Source organism: Pseudophryne corroboree, chromosome 5 (assembly GCF_028390025.1).
Source record: "Pseudophryne corroboree isolate aPseCor3 chromosome 5, aPseCor3.hap2, whole genome shotgun sequence".
NCBI lineage: Eukaryota > Metazoa > Chordata > Amphibia > Anura > Myobatrachidae > Pseudophryne > Pseudophryne corroboree.
In genome coordinates, this window is record NC_086448.1 from 675,754,223 (window position 1) to 675,777,101 (window position 22,879).

Below are 22,879 nucleotides of genomic sequence, written 5' to 3' on the forward strand. Positions count from 1 at the left end.
CGCGTTTTGGCGAAACCTCCGTGAAAATTTTTTGTCGGATTCGGGTGTGTTTTGGATTCGGGTGTTTTTTTACAAAAACCCCTCAAAAACAGCTTAAATCATAGAATTTGGGGGTCATTTTGATCCCATAGTATTATTAACCTCAATAATCATAATTTCCACTCATTTCCAGTCTATTCTGAACACCTCACACCTTACAATATTATTTTTCGTCCTAAAATTTGCACTGAGATCGTTGGATGACTAAGCTAAGCGACCCAAGTGGCCGACACAAACACCTGGCCCATCTAGGAGTGGCACTGCAGGGTCAGACAGGATGGCACGTCAAAAAATAGTCCCCAAACAGCACATGATGCAAAGAAAAAAAGAGGTGCACCAAGGTTGCTGGATGGCTAAGCTAAGCGACCCAAGTGGCCGACACAAACACCTGGCCCATCTAGGAGTGGCATTGCAGTGTCAGACGGGATGGCACTTCAAAAAATTGTCCCCAAACAGCACGATGCAAAGAAAAAAAAAGAGGTGCACCAAGGTCGCTGTGAGGCTAAGCTAAGCGACCCAAGTGGCCGACACAAACACCTGGCCCATCTAGGAGTGGCACTGCAGTGTCAGACGGGATGGCACTTAAAAAAATAGTCCCCAAACAGCACGATGCAAAGAAAAAAAGAGGTGCACCAAGGTCGCTGTGTGGCTAAGCTAAGCAACCCAAGTGGCCGACACAAACACCTGGCCCATCTAGGAGTGGCACTGCAGTGTCAGACAGGATGGCACTTAAAAAAAATAGTCCCCAAACAGCACATGATGCAAAGAATAAAAGAGGTGCACCAAGGTCGCTGGATGGCTAAGCTAAGCGACCCAAGTGGCCGACACAAACACCTGGACCATCTAGGAGTGGCATTGCAGTGTCAGACAGGATGGCAGATTCAAAAAATAGTCCCCAAACAGCACATGATGCAAAGAAAAAAGAGGTGCAATGAGGTAGCTGTGTGACTAAGCTAAGCGACCCAAGTGGCCGAAACAAACACCTGGCCCATCTAGGAGTGGCACCGCAGTGTCAGACAGGATGGCAGATTTAAAAAATAGTCCCCAAACAGCACATGATGCAAAGAAAAAAAAGAAGTGCAATGAGGTAGCTGTGTGACTAAGCTAAGCGACCCAAGTGGGCGACACAAACACCTGGCCCATCTAGGAGTGGCACTGCAGTTTTCTAGCGAGAGGATGAGTGCTTCCATCCTCATGTGAATCTGAACCACTAGCCATGAACATAGGCCAGGGCCTCAGCCGTTCCTTGCCACTCCGTGTCGTAAATGGCATATTGGCAAGTTTACGCTTCTCATCGGATGCTTTTAATTTTGATTTTTGGGTCATTTTACTGAACTTTAGCTTTTTGGATTTTACATGCTCTCTAATATAACATTGGGCATCGGCCTTGGCAGATGACGTTGATGGCATTTCATCGTCTCGGCCATGACTAGTGGCAGCAGCTTCAGCACGAGGTGGAAGTGGATCTTGATCTTTCCCTATTTTACCCTCCACATTTTTGTTCTCCATTTTTTAATGTGTGGAATTATATGCCAGTAATATATCAATAGCAATGGAGTACTGTACCGTACTGCTATATATTATATACTGGTGGTCAGCAAAATTATGCACTGTCCTCCTACTATATATACTGCGCACAACTAAAATGCACCACAGGTATGGATGGATAGTATACTTGACGACACAGAGGTAGGTAGAGCAGTGGACTACTGTACCGTACTGCTATATATTATATAGTGGTGGTCAGCAAAATTATGCATTGTCCTCCTACTATATATACTGCGCACAACAACTGAAATGCACCACAGGTATGGATGGATAGTATACTTGACGACACAGAGGTAGGTAGAGCAGTGGCCTACTGTACCGCACTACTATATATTATATACTGGTGGTCAGCAAAATTATGCACTGTCCTCCTACTATATATACTGCGCACAACAACTAAAATGCACCACAGGTATGGATGGATAGTATACTTGATGACACAGAGGTAGGTAGAGCAGTGGCCTACTGTACCGTACTGCTATATATTATATACCGGTGGTCAGCAAAATTATGCACTGTCCTCCTACTATATATACTGCGCACAACAACTAAAATGCACCACAGGTATGGATGGATAGTATACTTGATGACACAGAGGTAGGTAGAGCAGTGGCCTACTGTACCGTACTGCTATATATTATATACCGGTGGTCAGCACAATTATGCACTGTCCTCCTACTGTATATACTGCGCACAACAACTAAAATGCACCACAGGTATGGATGGATAGTATACTTGATGACACAGAGGTAGGTAGAGCAGTGGCCTACTGTACCGTACTGCTACATATTATATACTGGTGGTCAGCAAAATTATGCACTGTCCTCCTACTATATATACTGTGCACAACAACTAAAATGCACCTGAGGTATGGATGGAAAGTATACTTGACGACACAGAGGTAGGTAGAGCAGTGGACTACTGTACTGTACTGATATAATACTGGTGGTCACTGGTCAGCAAAATTCTGCACTGTCCTCCTACTATATACTACAATGCAGCACAGATATGGAGCGTTTTTCAGGCAGAGAACGTATAATACTGGTAGTCACTGGTCAGCAAAACTCTGCACTGTCCTCCTACTATATAATACTGGTTGTCCCTAGTCCCCACAATAAAGCACACTGAGCACAGATATTTGCAGCACACTGAGCACAGATATGGAGCGTTTTTCAGGCAGAGAACGTAGATATTTTCAGCACACTGAGCACAGATATTTGCAGCACACTGAACACAACTGAGAGAACGCTGCACACGTCCTCTCCCTATCATCTCCAATGCACGAGTGAAAATGGCGGCGACGCGCGGCTCCTTATATAGAATACGAATCTCGCGAGAATCCGACAGCGGGATGATGACGTTCGGGCGGAACCGTGTAAAATGGGTGAAGTTTGGGGGGGTTCGGATACCGAGGAACCGAACCCGCTCATCTCTAGTTACCAGTAGTTGAAATCATTACTGTGCTTTGTGTCCACTACTCCGTCCTTTCCTCCATGGGCTAAACCCAATGAAAGATCCCACTGTACATTTGGAGCCCAGCTGCACTTTCTATAGAAAAATATGTTCTACTGTATATGTCACTTAGATACATGCTAGTACAGTAATGGGCAACCTCATACAATGCAAGGATCTCTAACACTGCAGATAATCATTAATCTTAGTTATAAAAATCACAACAAAATAATCTACATACCCCAACTTCAGTTGCTACCTCATAGCAAAATGCCCCACATACCTCTCAAACCTTCCACCTGCCACTCAGTCTCCTACTTACTGTACATCAACACTTCTTCACATGATCTTAGACTACCTGTTTCCCCCAAATGTCAATCCAAACCCCAAAATGGTCGACATAAACCCAGACCACACATACAAAAACCTTCCTTCCATCTTCCTACACATCTCCTTTAAACCACCCACTTGCCCCACATTCTAATAAAATGCCACCATACACTACTAATGCTTACCTGAGAATACCAGTAACTACCAACTATTAATCTAATGACCACTAATTAGCCACTAATTGATAAAGTAGAAGCTAATTTAAGTGTGCCGATAACAGCTGTAGTCACTAATCAGACATTAATAATTTGTGACTAAAATTTATAGTAAATGGTCATTTTTTTTGTTATTAACACCCTGCCCAAAAATGCTCATTTCCTTGAAAATGATGTCCAGTCAGTCATGAATCATGAATCTTGGAGACCGCTATATTGCCACCTGTTGTGCACTGCATCTGTCTTCACACCCCTATTGTTGTGTATGTCTAATAGCAAGTGGTCACAAGTATAAAAAGCAATGGTGGTTCAATATGTAAGGTAACAAGACCTCTCACATGTGTACTCTATTTTATTCTGATTTCTCACCAGGCCGGAGCAGGTAGACCACTGGTTGATCTCACGACAATCAGACGGCACCTCATATCAGTCATACTGTGCCAACATCAGTTGTAAGTAGAGATTTGCGGTGAGCACTTTTCATGTCTTGTGTTTTGGTTTTGGTTCTGGTTCCATCCTCAAGTTTTGGAACTGGATTGGTTTTTCCAAAACTGCCCTTTCGTATTTTGGTTTTGGCTTTGGTTTTGGATCTGGAGGATTTTTGAAAAAAACATAAAAACAGCTAAAATCACAGAATTTTGGGGTAATTTTGATCCTACAGTATTATTAACCTCAATAACATTCATTAACACTCATTTTCAGTCTATTCTGAACACCTCACACCTCACAATATTGTTTTTAGGCCAAAAGGTTGCACCAAGGTGGCTGTATGACTAAGCTAAGCGACATAAGTGTGCGGCACAAACACCTGGCCCATCTAAGAGTGGCATTGCAGTGGCAGACAGGATGACAGATTTAAAAAATACGCCCCAAACAGCACATCATGCAAAGAAGAAACAGAGGTGCACTGAGGTGGCTGTATGACTAAGCTAAGTGACTCAAGTGTGCGGCACAAACACCTGACCCAACTAGGAGTGGCACTGCAGTTGCAGACAGGATGGCACTTAAAAAAAACTAGGCCCCAAACAGCACATGATGCAAAGAAGAAAAAGAGGTGAAATGAGGTAGCTGTATGGCTAAGCTAAGCGACACAAGTGTGCTGCACAAACACCTGGCCCATCTAGAAGTGGCACTGCAGTTGTAGACAGGATGGCACTTAAAAAAACTAGGCCCCAAAACAACACATCACACAAAGAAGAAAAAGAGGTGCAATGAGGTAGCTGTATGACTAAGCAAAGCGACATGTGTGTGGCACAAACAACATGGGACGTGCTGGAATTGGCCCAGATGTAATACACGCACAATATTGGTGGCACAGGAGAGCGTACCCCTAAACCACACACCCGGCAAAGCCTGTAATATTAATTTGGATAATAAAAACCCTTTTATTTGGAGCTATTATAATAATATGCAGCACAGGCGAGCGTACCCCTACACCACACAGGGCAAATCTTGTAAAAATTGTATTTGGATTAAATGTTAATAACCCCTTTATTTGGAGTAAATAATATACAGCAGAGGACACTACCACTGGTCTGATGCAGGACAACACAGCGACACTGTAAGGGACTTATTATACAGCAGCACTGGACATATGGCAGCAGAGGACACCACTGTGACTGGTCACTGGACTGACTGATGCACAGGACACTACCACTGGTCTGATGCAGGACAACACAGCGACACTGTAAGGGACTTAATATACAGCAGCAGAGGACACCACCACTGTTACTGGTCACTGGACTGACTTATGCACAGGACACTACCACTGGTCTGTGACTTATGCACAGCAACACTGTAAGGGACTTAAGGGACTTATTATATCGCTGCGATATAATAAGTTACTGGACATATGGCAGCAAGGGACACCACCTCTGTGACTGGTCACTGGACTGACTGATGCACAGGACACTTGTGGTACCTCCCTCACCAAAACAAAACAACCTTCTCCCCTTGTACATTTACTGTGGAGTGCCTTTTTATACTGTATATATATATATATATATATATATATATATATATACAGGTTGAGTCTCCCTTATCCAAAATGCTTGGGACAAGAGGTATTTTGGATACGGGATTTTTCCGTATTTTGGAATAATTGCATACCATAATGAGATATCATGGTGATGGGACCTAAATCTAAGCACAGAATGCATTTATGTTTCATATACACCTTATACACACAGCCTGAAGGTAATTTTAGCCAATATTTTTTTTATAACTTTGTGCATTAAACAAAGTGTGTCTACATTCACACAATTCATTTATGTTTCATATACACCTTATACACACAGCCTGAAGGTCATTTAATATAATATTTTTTATAACTTTGTGTATTAAACAAAGTTGTGTACATTGAGCCATCAAAAAACAAAGGTTTCACTATCTCACTCTCACTCAAAAAAGTCCGTATTTTGGAATATTTGGATATGGGATACTCAACCTGTGTGTATATATATATATATATATATATATATATATATATATATATGCACCTGATCTATTGTAATAGTATATATAGATATAAATACATTGGATGCCCTGTATGTTATGCCCCTTATACATTGGTGACAGTGGGGTATGTCGTCAGCCATCCTATGGCCACAACATGCATTAGTGGCTGTGTATAATTAGGGACTAAGCACCTAGTGAAGCCACCACATGTGGAGAATGTGGCACCCCATCATAGCTGCCACGAGCTGTAGTGTGACTTTCTCTAACGTCCTAGTGGATGCTGGGGACTCCGTAAGGACCATGGGGAATAGACGGGCTCCGCAGGAGACATGGGCACTTTAAGAAAGAATTTAGATTCTGGTGTGCTCTGGCTCCTCCCTCTATGTCCCTCCTCCAGACCTCAGTTTGAGACTGTGCCCGGACGAGCTGGGTGCTGTTCAGTGAGCTCTCCTGAGCTTGCTGTGAGAAAGTATTTTGTTAGGTTTTTTATTTTCAGGGAGCTCTGCTGGCAACAGACTCCCTGCATCGTGGGACAGAGGTGAGAGAAGCAGCCCTACTCTCTGAAGCTAGGTCCTGCTTCTTAGGCTACTGGACACCATTAGCTCCAGAGGGATTGTACACAGGATCTCACCCTCGTCGTCCGATCTCAGAGCCACGCCGCCGTCCCCCTCGCAGAGCCGGAAGACAGAAGCCGGGTGAGTATCAGAAGCAAGAAGACTTCGAAATCGGTGGCAGAAGACTCCGTTCTCCACTGAGGTAACGCACAGCACTGCAGCTGTGCGCCATTGCTCCCACACACCTCACATACTCCGGTCACTGTAAGGGTGCAGGGCGCAGGGGGGGGGGGGGGGGGGGGGCGGGGCGCCCTGGTCAGCATATGGACCTCTTTTGGCAAAAGTACACATATATACAGTTGGGCACTGTATATATGTATGAGCCCCTGCCAAGAAAATGTATATTTAAGCGGGACATAAGCCAGCCGTCGAGGGGGCGGGGCTTCTTCCTCAGCACTCACCTGCGCCATTTTTTCTCCACAGCTCCGCTGAGTGGAAGCTCCCCAGGCTCTCCCCTGCAGATACACGGTAGAAGAGGGTAAAAAGAGAGGGGGGGCACATAATTAGGCGCAAAAATCTATATAAACAGCAGCTACTGGGTTAACATTAAGTTACTGTGTTATTCCTGGGTTTATAGCGCTGGGGTGTGTGCTGGCATACTCTCTCTCTGTCTCTCCAAAGGGCCTTGTGGGGGAATTGTCTTCAGATGAGCATTCCCTGAGTGTGTGGTGTGTCGGTACGTGTGTGTCGACATGTCTGAGGTAAAAGGCTCCCCTAGGAGGAGATGAAGCAAATGTGTGTGTGAGTGGTGTCTCCGTCGACAACGCCGACACCTGTTTGGATATGTGAAATTAAGTGCTAAGGTAAATTTATTGCACAAAAGATTAGAGAACAGACAGGGAATCTACCCATGTCTGTCCCTATGTCGCAGAGACCTTCAGAGTCTCTCAATGCTCACTATCCAAAATAATAGACACTGATATCGACACAGAGTATGACTCCAGTGTCGACTACGATAATGCAAAGTTACAGCCAAAATGGCAGGAAAGTATTCAATATATGATTATTGTAATAAGAAATGTTTTGCATATCACTGATGACTCATCTGTCCCTGACACAAGGGTACACATGTTTAAGGGGAAGAAAGCTGAGGTAAATTTCCCTCCTCTCATGAAAAAAAAGAGCGGGAATCTCCAGACAAGAGACTGCAGTTTCCCACAAAGAATTCTCAGGGAGTATCCTTTCCCTACTAGGGCCAGGATACGATGGGAATCTTCCCCTAGGGTGTCACGGTTGCCCAAAAGGTAGCGCTGACTTAACAGCTATCCTCTGGGATCCTGCAGATAGCATGCAGTAAAAGTACTTTGAAGTCCATTTACACACACATTCTGGTACTCTACTCTGACCGGCGATTGTGTCGGCATGGGTTTATAGCGCTGTAGCAGCGTGGACAGATACCTTGTCAGCAGAGATTGAGACCCTAGTATGTATATATATATATATATGTATATATATAGATATATATATAAAAGATGCTGTCTTAGATATATATATAAAACATGCCCAAAGAGACATTATTCTACTGGGTTCTAGAGTCAACGCTATGTCGATTTCTGCTTGACGTGTCCTGTGGAACATGCAATGGACAGGTGATGCCGACTTAAGAGGCATATGGAAGGTTTACCTTACAAGGCTGAGGATTGTGTGGAGAAGGGATCTCGGACCTGGTCTCCACAGCTATAGCTGGTAATTCTGATCTTTTGCCTTATATTCCAGCACAGCCTAGGAAAGCACGACATTATCAAATGCAGTCCTTTCGATCACAAAGAAACAAGAGAGTCCGAGGTGCGTCCTTTCTTGCCAGAGGCAGGGGCAGAGGAAAGAAGCTGCACAACACAGCTAGTTCCCAGGAACAGAAGTCCTCCCCGGCCTCTACAAAATCCACCGCATGTCGCTGGGGCTCCACAGGCGGAGCTAGGCCCGGTGGGGGCACATCTTCGAAATTTCAGCCACAAGTGGGTTCACTCCCTGTTGGATCCCTGGGCAATAGATACTGTGTCTCAGGGATACAAGCTGGACTTCGAGGAGATGCTCCCTCACCGACGGCCCTGCCGGCTTCCCCCCACGAGAGGGAAATAGTGTTATTTATAGCAATTCACAAATTGTATCTTCAACAGGTGGTGGTCAAGGTTCCCCTCCTTCAACAAGGAGGGGGTTATTATTCGACCATGTTGTAGTCCCGAAACCGGACGGTTCGGTCAGACCCATATTGATTTTAAAACCCCTGAACATATACCTGAAAAGGTTCAAGTTCAAGATGGAATCGCTAAGAGCGGTCGTCGCAAGCCTGGAAGGGGGGGATTTTATGGTGTCTCTGGACATAAAGGATGCATACCTTCATGTCCCCATTTATCCACCTCATCAGGCGTACCTCAGATTTGTGGTACAGGATTGTCATTACCAATTTCAGACGTTGCCGTTTGGTCTCTCCACGGCACCGAGAATATTTACCAAGGTAATGGCGGAAATTATGGTACTCCTGCGGAAGCAAGGGGTCGCAATTATCCCATACTTGGATGATCTCCTCATAAAAGCGGGATCAAGAGGGCAGTTGCTGATCAGCGTAGCACTTTCTCTGGAAGTGTAACGGCAACACGGCTGGATTCTAAATATTCCAAAGTCGCAGTTGGTTTCTACGGCTCGTCTGCCTTTCCTAGGCATGATTCTAGACACAGACCAGAAAAGGGTTTATCTCCCGATAGAGAGAGCTCAGGAGCTCATGACACTGGTCAGGAACCTATTAAAACCAAAACAGGTGTCAGTGCATCACTGCACTCGAGTCCTGGGAAGGATGGTGGCATCATACGAGGCCATTCCCTTCGGCAGGTTCCATGCGAGGACCTTTCAATGGGACTTACTGGACAAGTGGTCCGGATCACATCTTCAGATGCATCGGTTAATCCCCTATCCCCCAGGGCCAGGGTGTCTCTCCTGTGGTGGCTGCAGAGTGCTCACCTTCTCGAGGGCCGCAGATTCGGCATTCAGGACTGGGTCCTGGTGACCACGGATGCAAGCCTCCGAGGGTGGGGAGCAGTCACACAGGGAAGATATTTCCAAGGTCTGTGGTCAAGTCAGGAGACTTGCCTTCACATCAACATCCTGGAACTAAGGGCCGTATACAACGCCCTACGTCAAGCGGAGACCCTGCTTCGCGACCAACCGGTTCTGATTCAGTCAGACACCATCACCGCAGTGGCTCATATAAACCGACAAGGCGGCACAAGGAGCAGGGTAGCGATGGCGGAAGCCACCAGAATTCTTCGCTGGGCGGAAAATCACGTAAGCGCACTGTCAGCAGTGTTCATCCCGGGAGTGGACAACTGGGAAGCAGACTTCCTCAGCAGACACGACCTCCACCCGGGAGAGTGGGGACTTCATCAGGAAGTCTTCGCACAGACTGCAAGTCGGTGGGTACTGTCACAGGTGGACATGATGGCATCCTGCCTTAACAAAAAACTACAGAGGTATTGCGCCAGGTCAAGAGACCCTCAGGCGATAGCTGTAGATGCCCTGGTGACACCGTGGGTGTTCCAGTCGGTCTATGTATTTCCTCCTTTACCTCTCATACCCAAGGTGCTGAGAATAATAAGATAAAGAGGAGTGAGAACGATACTCATTGTTCCAGATTGGCCACGAAGGACTTGGTATCCAGATCTGCAAGAAATGCTCACAGAGGACCCGTGGCCTCTTCCTCTAAGACAGGACTTGTTGCAACAGGGGCCCTGTCTGTTCCAAGACTTACCGCGGCTGCGTTTGACGGCATGGCGGTTGAACGCCGGATCCTAGCGGAGAAAGGCATTCCGGATGAGGTCATTCCTACGCTGATAAAGGCTAGGAAGGACGTAACAGCTCAACATTATCACCGTATATGGTGAAAATATGTTGCTTGGTGTGAGGCCAGGAATGCCCCTACGGAGGAATTCCAGCTGGGCCTTTCCTTCACTTCCTACAGTCAGGAGTGAATTTGGGCCTAAAATTGGGTTCCATTAAGGTCCAGATTTCGGCCCTATCCATTTTCTTTCAAAGGGAGTTGACTTCTCTACCTGAAGTTCAGACGTTTGTAAAGGGAGTGCTACATATTCAGCCCCCTTTTGTGCCTCCAGTGGCACCTTGGGATCTTAACGTGGTGTTGAGTTTCCTTAAATCCCACTGGTTTGGACCACTCAAAATGGTGGAGTTGAAATGTCTTACGTGGAAGGTGGTCATGCTATTAGCCTTGGCTTCGGCTAGGCGTGTGTCAGAGTTGGCGGCTTTGTCACATAAAAGCCCCTATCTGGTTTTCCATGCGGATAGAGCAGAATTGCGGACCCGTCCATAATTTCTGCCGAAAGTAGTTTCATCCTTTCATATAAACTAACCTATTGTGGTGCCTGTGGCTACTACTGACTTGGTGGTTTCAGAGTTGCTTGATGTGGTCAGGGCTTTGAAGGTTTATGTAGCCAGAATGGCTAGGGTCAGGAAAACAGAGTTTTTGTTTCTCCTGCATGCTTCCAACAAGCTTGGTGCTCCTGCTTCAAAGCAAACTATTGCTCGCTGGATCTGTAACACGATTCAGCAGGCTCATTCTGCGGCTGGATTGCCGCTGCCAAAATCAGTTAAGGCCCATTCCACTAGGAAGGTGGGCTCTTCTTGGGCGGCTGCCCGAGGGGTCTCGGCATTACAACTTTGCCGAGCGGCTACTTGGTCAGGTTCAAACACTTTTGCGAAGTTCTACAAGTTTGATACCCTGGCTGAGGAGGACCTTGTGTTTGCTCAATCAGTGCTGCAGAGTCATCCGCACTCTCCTGCCCGTTTGGGAGCTTAGGTATAATCCCCATGGTCCTTACGGAGTCCCCAGCATCCACTAGGACGTTAGAGAAAATAAGATTTTACTTACCGGTAAATCTATTTCTCGTAGTCCGTAGTGGATGCTGGGCGCCCGTCCCAAGTGCGGACTTCTTCTGCAATGCTTGTATATAGTTATTGCTTCAATAAGGGTTATGTTATGGTTGCATCAGGGTTGGACCTGATGCTCTGTTGTTGTCATATTGTTGACTGGTTGTTATAAAGTCATGTTATACGGTGTGATTGGTGTGGCTGGTATGAATCTTGCCCTGGATTACCAAAATCCTTTCCTTGTACTGTCAGCTCTTCCGGGCACAGTTTCTCTAACTGAGGTCTGGATGAGGGACATAGAGGGAGGAGCCAGAGCACACCAGAATCTAAATTCTTTCTTAAAGTGCCCATGTCTCCTGTGGAGCCCGTCTATTCCCCATGGTCCTTACGGAGTCCCCAGCATCCACTACGGACTACGAGAAATAGATTTACCGGTAAGTAAAATCTTATTTTTGTGTCCCTTCCTCTGCTGAATGCATTACAGTCAGGGATAGGGTTACCTGTGCCTTGAGTGCTGTGTCTGGCATGGGGACACTGACCAATAAGCAACAGGCGTATTGATCCCAGAGAGAGAGAGACAGCTTGTGCAGTGGCAGTTGCAGCAGTCTTCAGAGACAGTTGGCAGTTGGGCAGCAGCCATCTTAGGAGGACTCAGAGTAGCAACTTGGAGCAGAGCCAGCTGCTGGTGTGTGACAGGAGTGCTGTACAGCTTATGAAAAGCCAGCTTCTATTCCCGGTGACCGGAGATCTTCATTGTAGCAGCCAATCAGTAATATCAGCCTCCTGTGGGGATCCCACTGCTTCCAATGGTGCTGGCTGACAGGCATCTGGCAGAGCAGAACAGTGATGGGCTCTACTGACTGTGCAGCTGGAAACTAGGCCATGCAGCCTACCCTCCCTTTTGAAGGACAGCCCTGGAGGTAACCCTGCTTTGGAGTAACAGACGGTGGGAGGAGCAGAGACAGTGTCTTGCTGCAGCTGCAGACAGTGGTCAGCTTATGATGGTTAATTGAGGCCAACCTAACCCTTGTAACACAGGTCGGTAACACTGCTGCACTAGCCACACATCACAAGCTTCCTCAGGGACAAAAGACAGTTTAGCTGCTTACATTGTATCTTAGCTCAAATGCTACAGGCAAGCATAGTTTTGGAACATAAAGCTGCATAAGTACTTTATAAATGCAATTCCAATCAGCAGCTAGTTTTATCCAAGGACACCATTAATTGACTACAGTTGTTAATCTGTCTGCAGTTAAAGGAGCATCAGCATTGCAGGGAGCATAGTGATACAGTACTTCCTCTCTCTCGACTCGCAATTTATAGACGTCACTGTCACACAGCTATACATGGAAACTGTCAGCTAAGGACAGAGACTTTTGTCACAGATATTATACGGAGGTAGTTACAGGGTAGCAAAGCTGTCTGACTGTGGCCTTGCTCTTTGTATTTCAATCAGCCTAGTACTGCAAGAGCTACATATTTTATATAAGACTGTGATTTTCAAAACTGTAATCACTGAATAAGGAGCTATAGCTATTATGAGTGAGTTCTGCAACATGAACTATTTAATAGACTTAAACAAGTACACGGGTCCCCACTAGTAATGCAATATCTATGTTATTACTTTTGTTGCTTTTATTAGTTCGTTAAGATTGTTGGTGGTGGATAATACATTCTCTAATGTTTTGTGGTAATGGGTGATTTCATGAAAACAGGGACAAAGTACTTAAAAATTACAAATTATTTGTTATTTCAGTTCATTCTGAAGCACAAGATGTTAAAGTAATACACCTTTCACATCGCACAAATAACCCGGTATCAACACGGCATATTGCCGTGTCGAAACGGGTCAGTGTGTGATGTGAAAGCACTTTGGCCGAATTAGCGGGCCGCCTGACCAGGTAATTCAACACGATAAAAAATAAGGGTTATTACCGGGTTGAATACCGGGTCAGGCGTAGTGTGAATGGGAGCCATTTCGATGCGACATGGCTCCCATTCACAGCATAGGGAGAGGCGGCGCAGGAGATGAGCTTATCTCCCAGCGCCGCCTCCACCCCCACCCCTGCTGCTGCTGCGCCCCCCCCCCCCCCCCCCCGCTGCTATGGCAACCGACCCTGTATATTGCCGGGTCAGAAAGCCACCTAAGCAGAGCAAATGCCAGAACCCACCCGGTAAGGATACATTTCTCTTACCCGGTGGGATCCAGCATTTGCGATCTGAAAGCGGCATAAGTGGCAGCACTAATTTTTTTAACAAAAACACTTTTTTTCACTAGATTAGCTGCTTCCACATATCCATGTTTTTTTCTCAGGCTAGTTGGATATGATTCTTTCCCTTTCATTTAGAAGTAAATTTTTTTACATTTTAACATGTTAGCAGTAAAGCAAAAGCTATGATGTATTAATTTATATTTTATGTTTAGGAATAATTCAAAAGTACATCCCAATACCTTTTTGATTTTGCACAATATTAGGTTTCTTAAGCCTACTGTTAGCATGTAACCTGAGTTACCAAAACATGGAATTGTTTTTTTTTTATAAGGGTAAATAATAATACTAGTTTAAACTTGTTTTTGTATACATTTGTCATGCATGTTACTCAACTCTATAAAAAAAGAAAAAATTTCATTCACATTTAAGTCATGAAAAATGCAATTAAATTCTGTAACCTGAGTTACCATGCCCTGTAACCTGAGTTACCAAGAATTTTTTTTATAAATAATTCATTTCTTATCATAAACATGTGTAATATGTTATATCATCATTTATGATTTAGTGGCTTTTTCATAAATAAATAGTAGCAACTTCACTCCTCAATAAGAGCAGAAATATTACATTATTTGATCTTAAAAAAAAAGCTGTGTCTTTTTAGTGTAACCTGAGTTACCACACAAAAACAATTTGTATTAATTTATGTGCAATTATTTTTCATTTTTTGAACATTTGGAAATAAAGAAGAATGTATTATTAGTAGGCTAATCATTATTTAGTACTCCTAAGCATAGTTTATGTGGTAACAATATTGGTTTAAATGTCAACTTAGAGTGTCACTTGTAACCTGAGTTACCATGGAATCACCCTAATGTGTATTGCATGCACAAAGTGTTATATAAATTGTGATAACTACTTCTAAGCTTTACAGTAGAGAAAAGGTTACCCAGAAGCGTTCTAAATAAATAAAAACTACTGAGGAGCAACTGTGTAATTAATGTCTGTGCCAATTGTAATTTGAACTATATTGTGAATTGCCAGGGAAACTTACTCCCTAATACCTGTAAATTGTAACTTTCCACGTGATACTTACCCCAAGTGTCACACACTACCACTGGTCTGATGCAGGACAACACAACAACACTTTAAGGGACTTATTATACAGCAGCACTGTGACTGGTCACTGGACTGACTGATGCACAGGACACTACCACTGGTCTGATGCAGGACAATACAGCAGCACTGTAAGGGACTTATACAGCAGCACTGGACATATGACAGCAGAGGACACCACCACTGTGACTGGTCACTGGACTGACTGATGCACAGGACACTACCACTGGTCTGATGCAGGACAACAGAGCAACACTGCAAGGGACTTATACAGCAGCACTGGACACCACCACTGTGACTGGTCACTGGACTGACTGATGCACAGGACACTACCACTGGTCTGATGCAGGACAACACAGCAGCACTGCAAGGGACTTATACAGCAGCACTGGACATATAGCAGCAGAGGACACCACCACTTTGACTGGTCACTGGACTGACTGATGCAGCTGAGACACTACACTGGACTGAGTAGCACAAGACAGCATTATAGTCGCCACCCCACTTTCCCGTACGCACAGACACTCTCAATGACTGAAGTGAAAATGGCGGCGACGCGCGGCTCTTTATATGGTATCCAAACCCCACGAGAATCTGACAGTGAGATAATGATGTTTTGCCTCTTACTGGTTTCTGAGTCAGGCGGGAAAACCCGAGCCTGACTCGGTCCGGGCTCGGGTAGTGAAGTTTGGTAGGGTTCGGTTCTCTGAGAAATGAATCCGCTCATCTCTAGTTGTAAGATGGCAAGGTTGGCAGAAACATGGTCAAACATTGAGGTGCAAAGTGTGGTGAGATTTCTGCATATAAAAGGCTCATAAGCAGCTGAAATTCATTGCTAACTTGTCAAGGTGTATGGTGATAATTTCACGTCATGGAAACAGGTTTGGGTTTTATATTGATAATTAAACTGCTTTGGCTAAGTACCATTGTTCTTGATTTATGATGGAACACCTTTATGGATATATCGTGTAGGGGGCCTATTCTAACCTAGCTTTGATGAGGCAACAATATGACAGCTTTAATTTCTTGCTGTATTGTATATTCAAACCAGATGAAGGGGTATGTTGTTTTAAATAATAATTTATGCATAATATATTATGTGCATTTTCCTTTCTAACAGAATATTCTTTGATCATATAACAAATAACCATCCAGATGACTCTGATACCAACATAGTGGAGGTTACTCCTGCAAGACCCGGAGCCAATATTAATCTTGTATAGCTGGTCGGAGAACATCCATGTTGTTAACAACTTACAGGAGGTGGTTGAGCTTGTTGAAGGTAAGATATGGAAGAATGTTTCTCTGACGTCCTAGTGGATGCTGGGGACTCCGTCAGGACCATGGGGATATAGCGGCTCCGCAGGAGACAGGGCACAATAATAAAAGCTTTAGGATCAGGTGGTGTGCACTGGCTCCTCCCCCTATGACCCTCCTCCAAGCCTCAGTTAGATTTTTGTGCCCGACGAGAAGGGTGCAATCTAGGTGGCTCTCCTGAGCTGCTTAGAATAAAAGTTTAAGTTAGGTTTTTTATTTTCAGTGAGTCCTGCTGGCAACAGGCTCACTGCTACGAGGGACTTAGGGGAGAGAAGAAAACTCACCTGCGTGCAGGATGGATTTGCTTCTTAGGCTACTGGACACCATTAGCTCCAGAGGGAGTCGGAACACAGGTCTCACCCTGGGGTTCGTCCCGGAGCCGTGCCGCCGACCCCCCTTGCAGATGCCGAAGTTGAAGAGGTCCAGAAACAGGCGGCAGAAGACTTTCAGTCTTCATAAGGTAGCGCACAGCACTGCAGCTGTGCGCCATTGTTGTCAGCACACTTCACCAACAGTCACCAACTGTCACTGAGGGTGCAGGGCGCTGGGGGGGGCGCCCTGGGCAGCAATGTATAATACCTTTTTATGGCTAAAATACATCACATATAGCCCTTGAGGCTATATGGATGTATTTAACCCCTGCCAGATCTCACAAACTCCGGGAGAAGAGCCCGCCGAAAAGGGGGCGGGGCCTATTCTCCTCAGCACACGGCGCCATTTTCCTGCTCAGCTCTGCTGTGAGGAAGGCTCCCAGGCTCTCCCCTGCACTGCACTACAGAAACAGGGTTAAAACAGAGAGGGGGGGCACTTATTTGGCGATATGATTACATATATAAAAATGCTATAAGGGAAAACACTTGTATAAGGGGTTGTCCCTGTATAATTATAGCGTTTTTGGTGTGTGCTGGCAAACTCTCCCTCTGTCTCCCCAAAGGGCTAGTGGGGTCCTGTCCTCTGTCAGAGCATTCCCTGTGTGTGTGCTGTGTGTCGGTACGTGTGTGTCGACATGTAGGAGGACGATGTTGGTGAGGAGGCGGAGCAAATTGCCTGTATTGGTGATGTCACTCTCTAGGGAGTCGACACTGGAATGGATGGCTTATTTAGGAATTACGTGATAATGTCAACACGCTGCAAGGTCGGTTGACGACATGAGACGGCCGGCAAACAAATTAGTACCTGTCCAGGCGTCTCAGACACCGTCAGGGGCTTGTAAAAACGCCCATTTACCTCAGTCGGTCGACACAGACACGGACACTGACTCCAGTGTCGACGGTGAAGAAACAAACGTATTTTCCTTTAGGGCCACACGTTTCATGTTAAGGGCAATGAAGGAGGTATTACATATTTCTGATACTACAAGTACCACAAATAAGGGTATTATGTAGGGTGTGAATAAACTACTTGTAGTTTTTCCTGAATCAGATAAATTAAATGAAGTGTGTGATGATACGTGGGTTTCCTCCGATAGAAAATTATTGGCGGTATACCCTTTCCCGCCAGAAGTTAGGGCGAGTTGGGAAACACACCTTAGGGTGAATAAGGCGCTCACACGCTTATAAAAACAAGTGGCGTTACCGTCTCCAGATACGGCAGCCCTCAAGGAGCCAGCTGATAGGAAGCTGAAAAATATCCTAAAAGTATATACACATATACTGGTGTTATACTACGACCAGCAATCGCCTCAGCCTGGATGTGCAGCGCTGAGGGGGCTTGGTCGGATTTCCTGACTGAAAATATTGATACCCTTGACAGGGACAAGATTTTATTGACTATAGAGCATTTTAAGGATGCATTTCTATATATGCGAGATGCGCAGAGGGATATTTGCATTCTGGCATCAAGAGTAAATGTGATGTCCATATCTGCCAGACGACAGTGGTCAGGTGATGCAGATTCCAGACGGCACATGGAAGTATTGCCGTATAAAGGGGCGGTCCATCGGACCTGGTGGCCATGGCAACAGCTGAAAAATCCACCTTTTGTTACCCCAAGTCACATCTCAGCAGAAAAGGACACAGTCTTTTCAGTCTCAGTCCTTTCGTCCCCATAAGGGCAGGCGGGCAAAAGGGCCAGTCATATCTGCCCAGGGGTAGAGGAAAGGGAAGAAGACTGCAGCAGGCAGCCCATTCCCAGGAACAGAAGCCCTCCACAGCTTCTGCCAAGTCCGCAGCATGACGCTGGGGCCGTACAAGCGGACTCGGTGCGGTAGGGGGTCATCTCAAGAGTTTCAGCACGCAGTGGGCTCACTCACAAGTGGACTCCTGGATCCTACACGTAGTATCCCAGGTGTACATTGGAAATTCGAGACGTCTCCCCCTCACAAGTTCCTGAAGTCTGCTTTACCAACGTCTCCCTCCGACAGGGAGGCAGTATTGGGAAAAATTCACAGGCTGTATTCCCAGCAGGTGATAATCAAAGTACCCCTTCTACAACAAGGGAAGGGGTATTATTCCACACTATATTGTGGTACTGAAGCCAGACGGCTAGGTGAGATCTGAAATATTTGAACACTTACATACAAGCGTTCAAATCAAGATGGAGTCACTCAGAGCAGTGATAGCGAACCAGGAAGAAGGGGACGATATGGTGTCACTGGATATCAGGGACGCTTACCTACATGTCCAAATTTGCCCTTCTCACCAAGGGTACCTCAGGTTCGTGGTACAGAACTGTCACTATCAGTTCAGACGCTGCCGTTTGGATTGTCCACGGCACCCCGGGTCTTTACCAAGGTAATGGCCGAAATGATGATTCTTCTTAAAAGAAATATGGACGCTTTCCTGATAAGGGCAAGGTCCAGAGAACAGTTGGAGGTCGGAGTAGCACTATCTTAAGTAGTTCTACGACAGCACGAGTGGATTCTAAATATTCCAAAGTCGCAGTTTTTTCCGACGACACGTCTACTGTTCCTAGGGATGATTCTGGACACAGTCCAGAAAAGGATGTTTTCTCCCGGAGAAGAAAGCCAGGGAGTTATCCGAGCTAGTCAGGAACCTCCTAAAACCAGGAAAAGTATCAGTGCATCATTGCACAAGGATCCTGTGAAAAATGGTGGTTTCTTAAAACAAAGCGATCCCATTCGGTAGATTTCACGCAAGAACCTTTACGTGGGATCTGCTGGAAAAATGGTCCGGATCGCATCTTCAGATGCATCAGCGGATAACCCTGTCTCCAAGGACAAGGGTGTTTCTTCTGCGGTGGCTGCAGAGTGCTCATCTATGAAAGGGCCGCAGATTCGGCATTCAGGACTGGGTCCTGGTGACCACGGATGCCAGCCTGAGTGGCTGGGGAGCAGTCACACAAGGAAAAAATTTCCAGAGAGTGTGATCGAGTCTGGAGACTTCTCTCCACATAAATATACTGGAGCTAAGGGCAATTTACAATGCTCTAAGCTTAGCAAGACCTCTGCTTCAAGGTCAGCCGGTATTGATCCAGTGGGACAACATCACGGCAGTCGCCCACGTAAACAGACAGGGCGGCACAAGAAGCAGGAGGGAAATGGCAGAAACTGCAAGGATTCTTCGCTGGGCGAAAAATCATGTGATAACACTCTCAGCAGTGTTCATTCCGGGAGTGGAAAACTGGGAAGCAGACTTCCTCAGCAGGCATGACCTCCACCCGGGAGAGTGGGGACTTCATCGGGAAGTCTTCCACATGATTGTAAACCGTTGTAAAAAACCAAAGGTGGACATGATGGCGTCCCGCCTGAACAAAAACTAGATATTGCGCCAGGTCAAGGGACCCTCAGGCAATAGCGGTGGACGCTCTGGTAACACTGTGGATGTACCAGTCAGAGTATGTGTTCCCTCCTATGCCTCTCATACAAAAAGTACTGAGAATCATAAGAGGGAGATGAGTAAGAATGATACTCGTGGTTTCGGATTGGCCAAGAAGGACTTGGTACCCGAAACTTCAAGAGATGTTCACGGAAGACCCGTGGCCTCTACCTTTAAGAAAGGACCTGCTCCAGCAGGGGCCTTGTCTGTTCCAAGACTTACCGCAGCCGCGTTTGACGGCATGGCGGTTGAACGCCGGATCCTGAAAGGGCATTCCAGATGAAGTCATCCCTACCCTGGTCGAAGACAGGAAGGATGTAACCGCAAAACATTTTCACCGCATTTGGCGAAGATATGTTGCGTGGTGTGGGGCCAAGAAGGCCCCTACAGAGGAATTCCAACTGGGTCGTTTCCTACATTTCCTGAAAACAGGACTGTCTATGGGCCTAAAATTAGGGTCCATTAAGGTTCAAATTTCGGCCCTGTCGAATTTCTTCCAGAAAAAACTGGCTTTAGTGCCTGACGTTCAGATGTTTGTAAAAGGGGTACTGCATATACAGCCTCCTTTTGTGCCCCAGTGGCACATTGGGATCTCAATGTTGTTTTGAGTTTCCTAAAGTCACATTGGTTTGAACCACTCACCACTGTGGACTTAAAATATCTCACATGGAAGGTGACGATGCTATTAGCCCTGGCTTCAGCCAGGCGTGTGTCAGAATTGGCGGCTTTATCATATATAAAGCCCTTACTTAATTTTTCATTCTGACAGGGCAGAATTGAGGACTCGTCCTCAATTTCTCCTTAAGGTGTTTTCTGTTTTTCACATGAACCAACCTATTGTGGTACCTGCGGGTACTAGGGACTTGGAGGACTCCAAGTTACTTGACGTTGTCAGGGCCCAGAAAAATATGTTTCCAGGAAGGCTGGAGTCAGAAAATCTGACTCGCTGTTTAGCCTGTATGCACCCAACAAGATGGGTGCTCCTGCTTCTAAGCAGACGATTGCTCGCTGGATTTGTAATACAATTCAGTTTACACTTTCTGTGGCAGGCCTGCCACAGCCAAAATCGGTAAAAGCCCATTCCAAAAGGAAGGGGGCTCATCTTGGGCGACTGCCCGAGGGGTCTCGGCTTTACAACTTTGCCGAGCAGTTACTTGGTCAGGGGTAAACACGTTTGCCAAATTCTACAAATTTGATACCCTGGCTGAGGAGGACATGGAGTTCTCTCATTCGGTGCTGCAGGGTCATCCGCACTCTCCCGCCCGTTTGGGAGCTTTGGTATAATCCCCATGGTCCTGACGGAGTCCCCAGCATCCACTAGGACGTCAGAGAAAATAAGATTTTACTTACCGATAAATCTATTTCTCGTAGTCCGTAGTGGATGCTGGGCGCCCATCCCAAGTGCGGATTGTCTGCAATACTTGTACATAGTTTTGTTACAAAAATCGGGTTATTCTTGTTGTGAGCCATCTTTTCAGAGGCTCCTTCGTTGTTATCATACTGTTAACTGGGTTCAGATCACAGGTTGTACGGTGTGATTGGTGTGGCTGGTATGAGTCTTACCCGGGATTCAATATCCTTCCTTATTATGCACGCTCGTCCGGGCACAGTATCCTAACTGAGGCTTGGAGGAGGGTCATAGGGGGAGGAGCCAGTGCACACCACCTGATCCTAAAGCTTTTATTATTGTGCCCTGTCTCCTGCGGAGCCGCTATATCCCCATGGTCCTGACGGAGTCCCCAGCATCCACTACGGACTACGAGAAATAGATTTATCGGTAAGTAAAATCTTATTTACAATTTGTAATGTCAAACTCCACCTAAAAATTTCTCATCCATTGTCCACAGCAGTTCATTGTAGCCAGCTTTTAATGCCTGTCCTGATGGAGAATTCATATCCATACAAGTTGGTTGCAATTTCTTTAGTGCCCACACAATGGCTAGAAACTCAAGTGTTGCATATGCCATTTCTCAGCTAATAGCTTCTGAGCGAGATAGGCCATAGGGTGGTCGGTACTATCCTCCCCTCCCTGTCTCAACACAGCACCTAGAGGGTCATTCCGAGTTGATCGCTCGCTGCCAATTTTCGCAGCACAGCGATAAGGTAAAAAAATGGCATTTCTGCGCATGCGTATGCCCTGGAATGCGCACGCTCGACGTACGGGTACAAAGCTCTTTGTGGTTGTGCTCAGGTTCTAGAGAAGTTTTCCTTCGCACTGGCGGCTGCAAAAAGATTGACAGGAAGGGGGCGTTACTGGTTGTCAACTGACCGTTTTCAGGGAGTGTTTGTAAAAATGCAGGCATGTCTGAAAAAACGCAGGCGTGGCTGGGCGTTCGCTGGGTGGGTGTATGACGTCAAATCCGGACACGAATAGGCTGAAGTGATCGCAAGTGCTGAGTAGGTTCAGAGCTACTCTGAAACTGCACAAACTGTTTTTGTAGAGCTTGGCTGCACATGCGTTCACACTTCTGCTAAGCTAAAATACACTCCCCAGTGGGCGGCAGCATAGTGTTTACATAGCTGCTAAAACTAGCTAGCGAGCGATCAACTCGGAATGACCCCCCTAGTCCATAACCCAAGGCCTTAGACTGCACAATGAACCATCATTGGAAGTCTGGGGCAGCCAATCTGCCTGGTATACCTTTTGATAGTGTGGCCCATGCAGGTTTGGCATTAGTACTGTAGTTGTGGAAGAATTTGCACTAGTGCTGATCATTCCCTAGGAAAGCTCACTCCTGCCACTGATTGGTTGAGGCCAATTTGAAATGGCTCCACGATTTGCCTGTTCTTACCATATACCCCCGCCAAGTTTGTGTCCCAAGTACAGTACTTCTACCATTCCATATCTTGATGAAGATAGTGCTATCATCCAGACTGGCCTGGGCAAGATCCAGGCAACTGGACTGCAGGGGTGAGATGTAATGAAGTCC

At 46.0% G+C, this 22,879-nt stretch overlaps 2 long non-coding RNA genes across 4 annotated transcripts in view; one reads left to right on the top strand and one right to left on the bottom strand.

Moving 5' to 3' along the window:
* LOC134928243 (uncharacterized) overlaps positions 1–12,374 on the bottom strand; it is a 377,506-nt gene extending 365,132 nt beyond the window's left edge. Inside the window, exons 1-2 of the long non-coding RNA XR_010177865.1 lie at positions 12,031–12,374; positions 3,954–4,174 (exon numbers count right to left, since the gene is read on the bottom strand). This is a non-coding gene — a long non-coding RNA (uncharacterized LOC134928243). The remainder of the gene's footprint in view (positions 1–3,953; positions 4,175–12,030) is intronic.
* LOC134928242 (uncharacterized) overlaps positions 12,113–22,879 on the top strand; it is a 45,610-nt gene continuing 34,843 nt past the window's right edge. For 2 of the 3 annotated variants that reach the window (XR_010177863.1, XR_010177861.1), the window contains exons 1-2: positions 12,115–12,568; positions 15,977–16,138. This is a non-coding gene — a long non-coding RNA (uncharacterized LOC134928242). Of the gene's footprint in view, positions 12,569–15,976; positions 16,139–22,879 lie in introns of all 3 variants that reach the window. The other variant, XR_010177862.1, reaches the window with a different exon arrangement.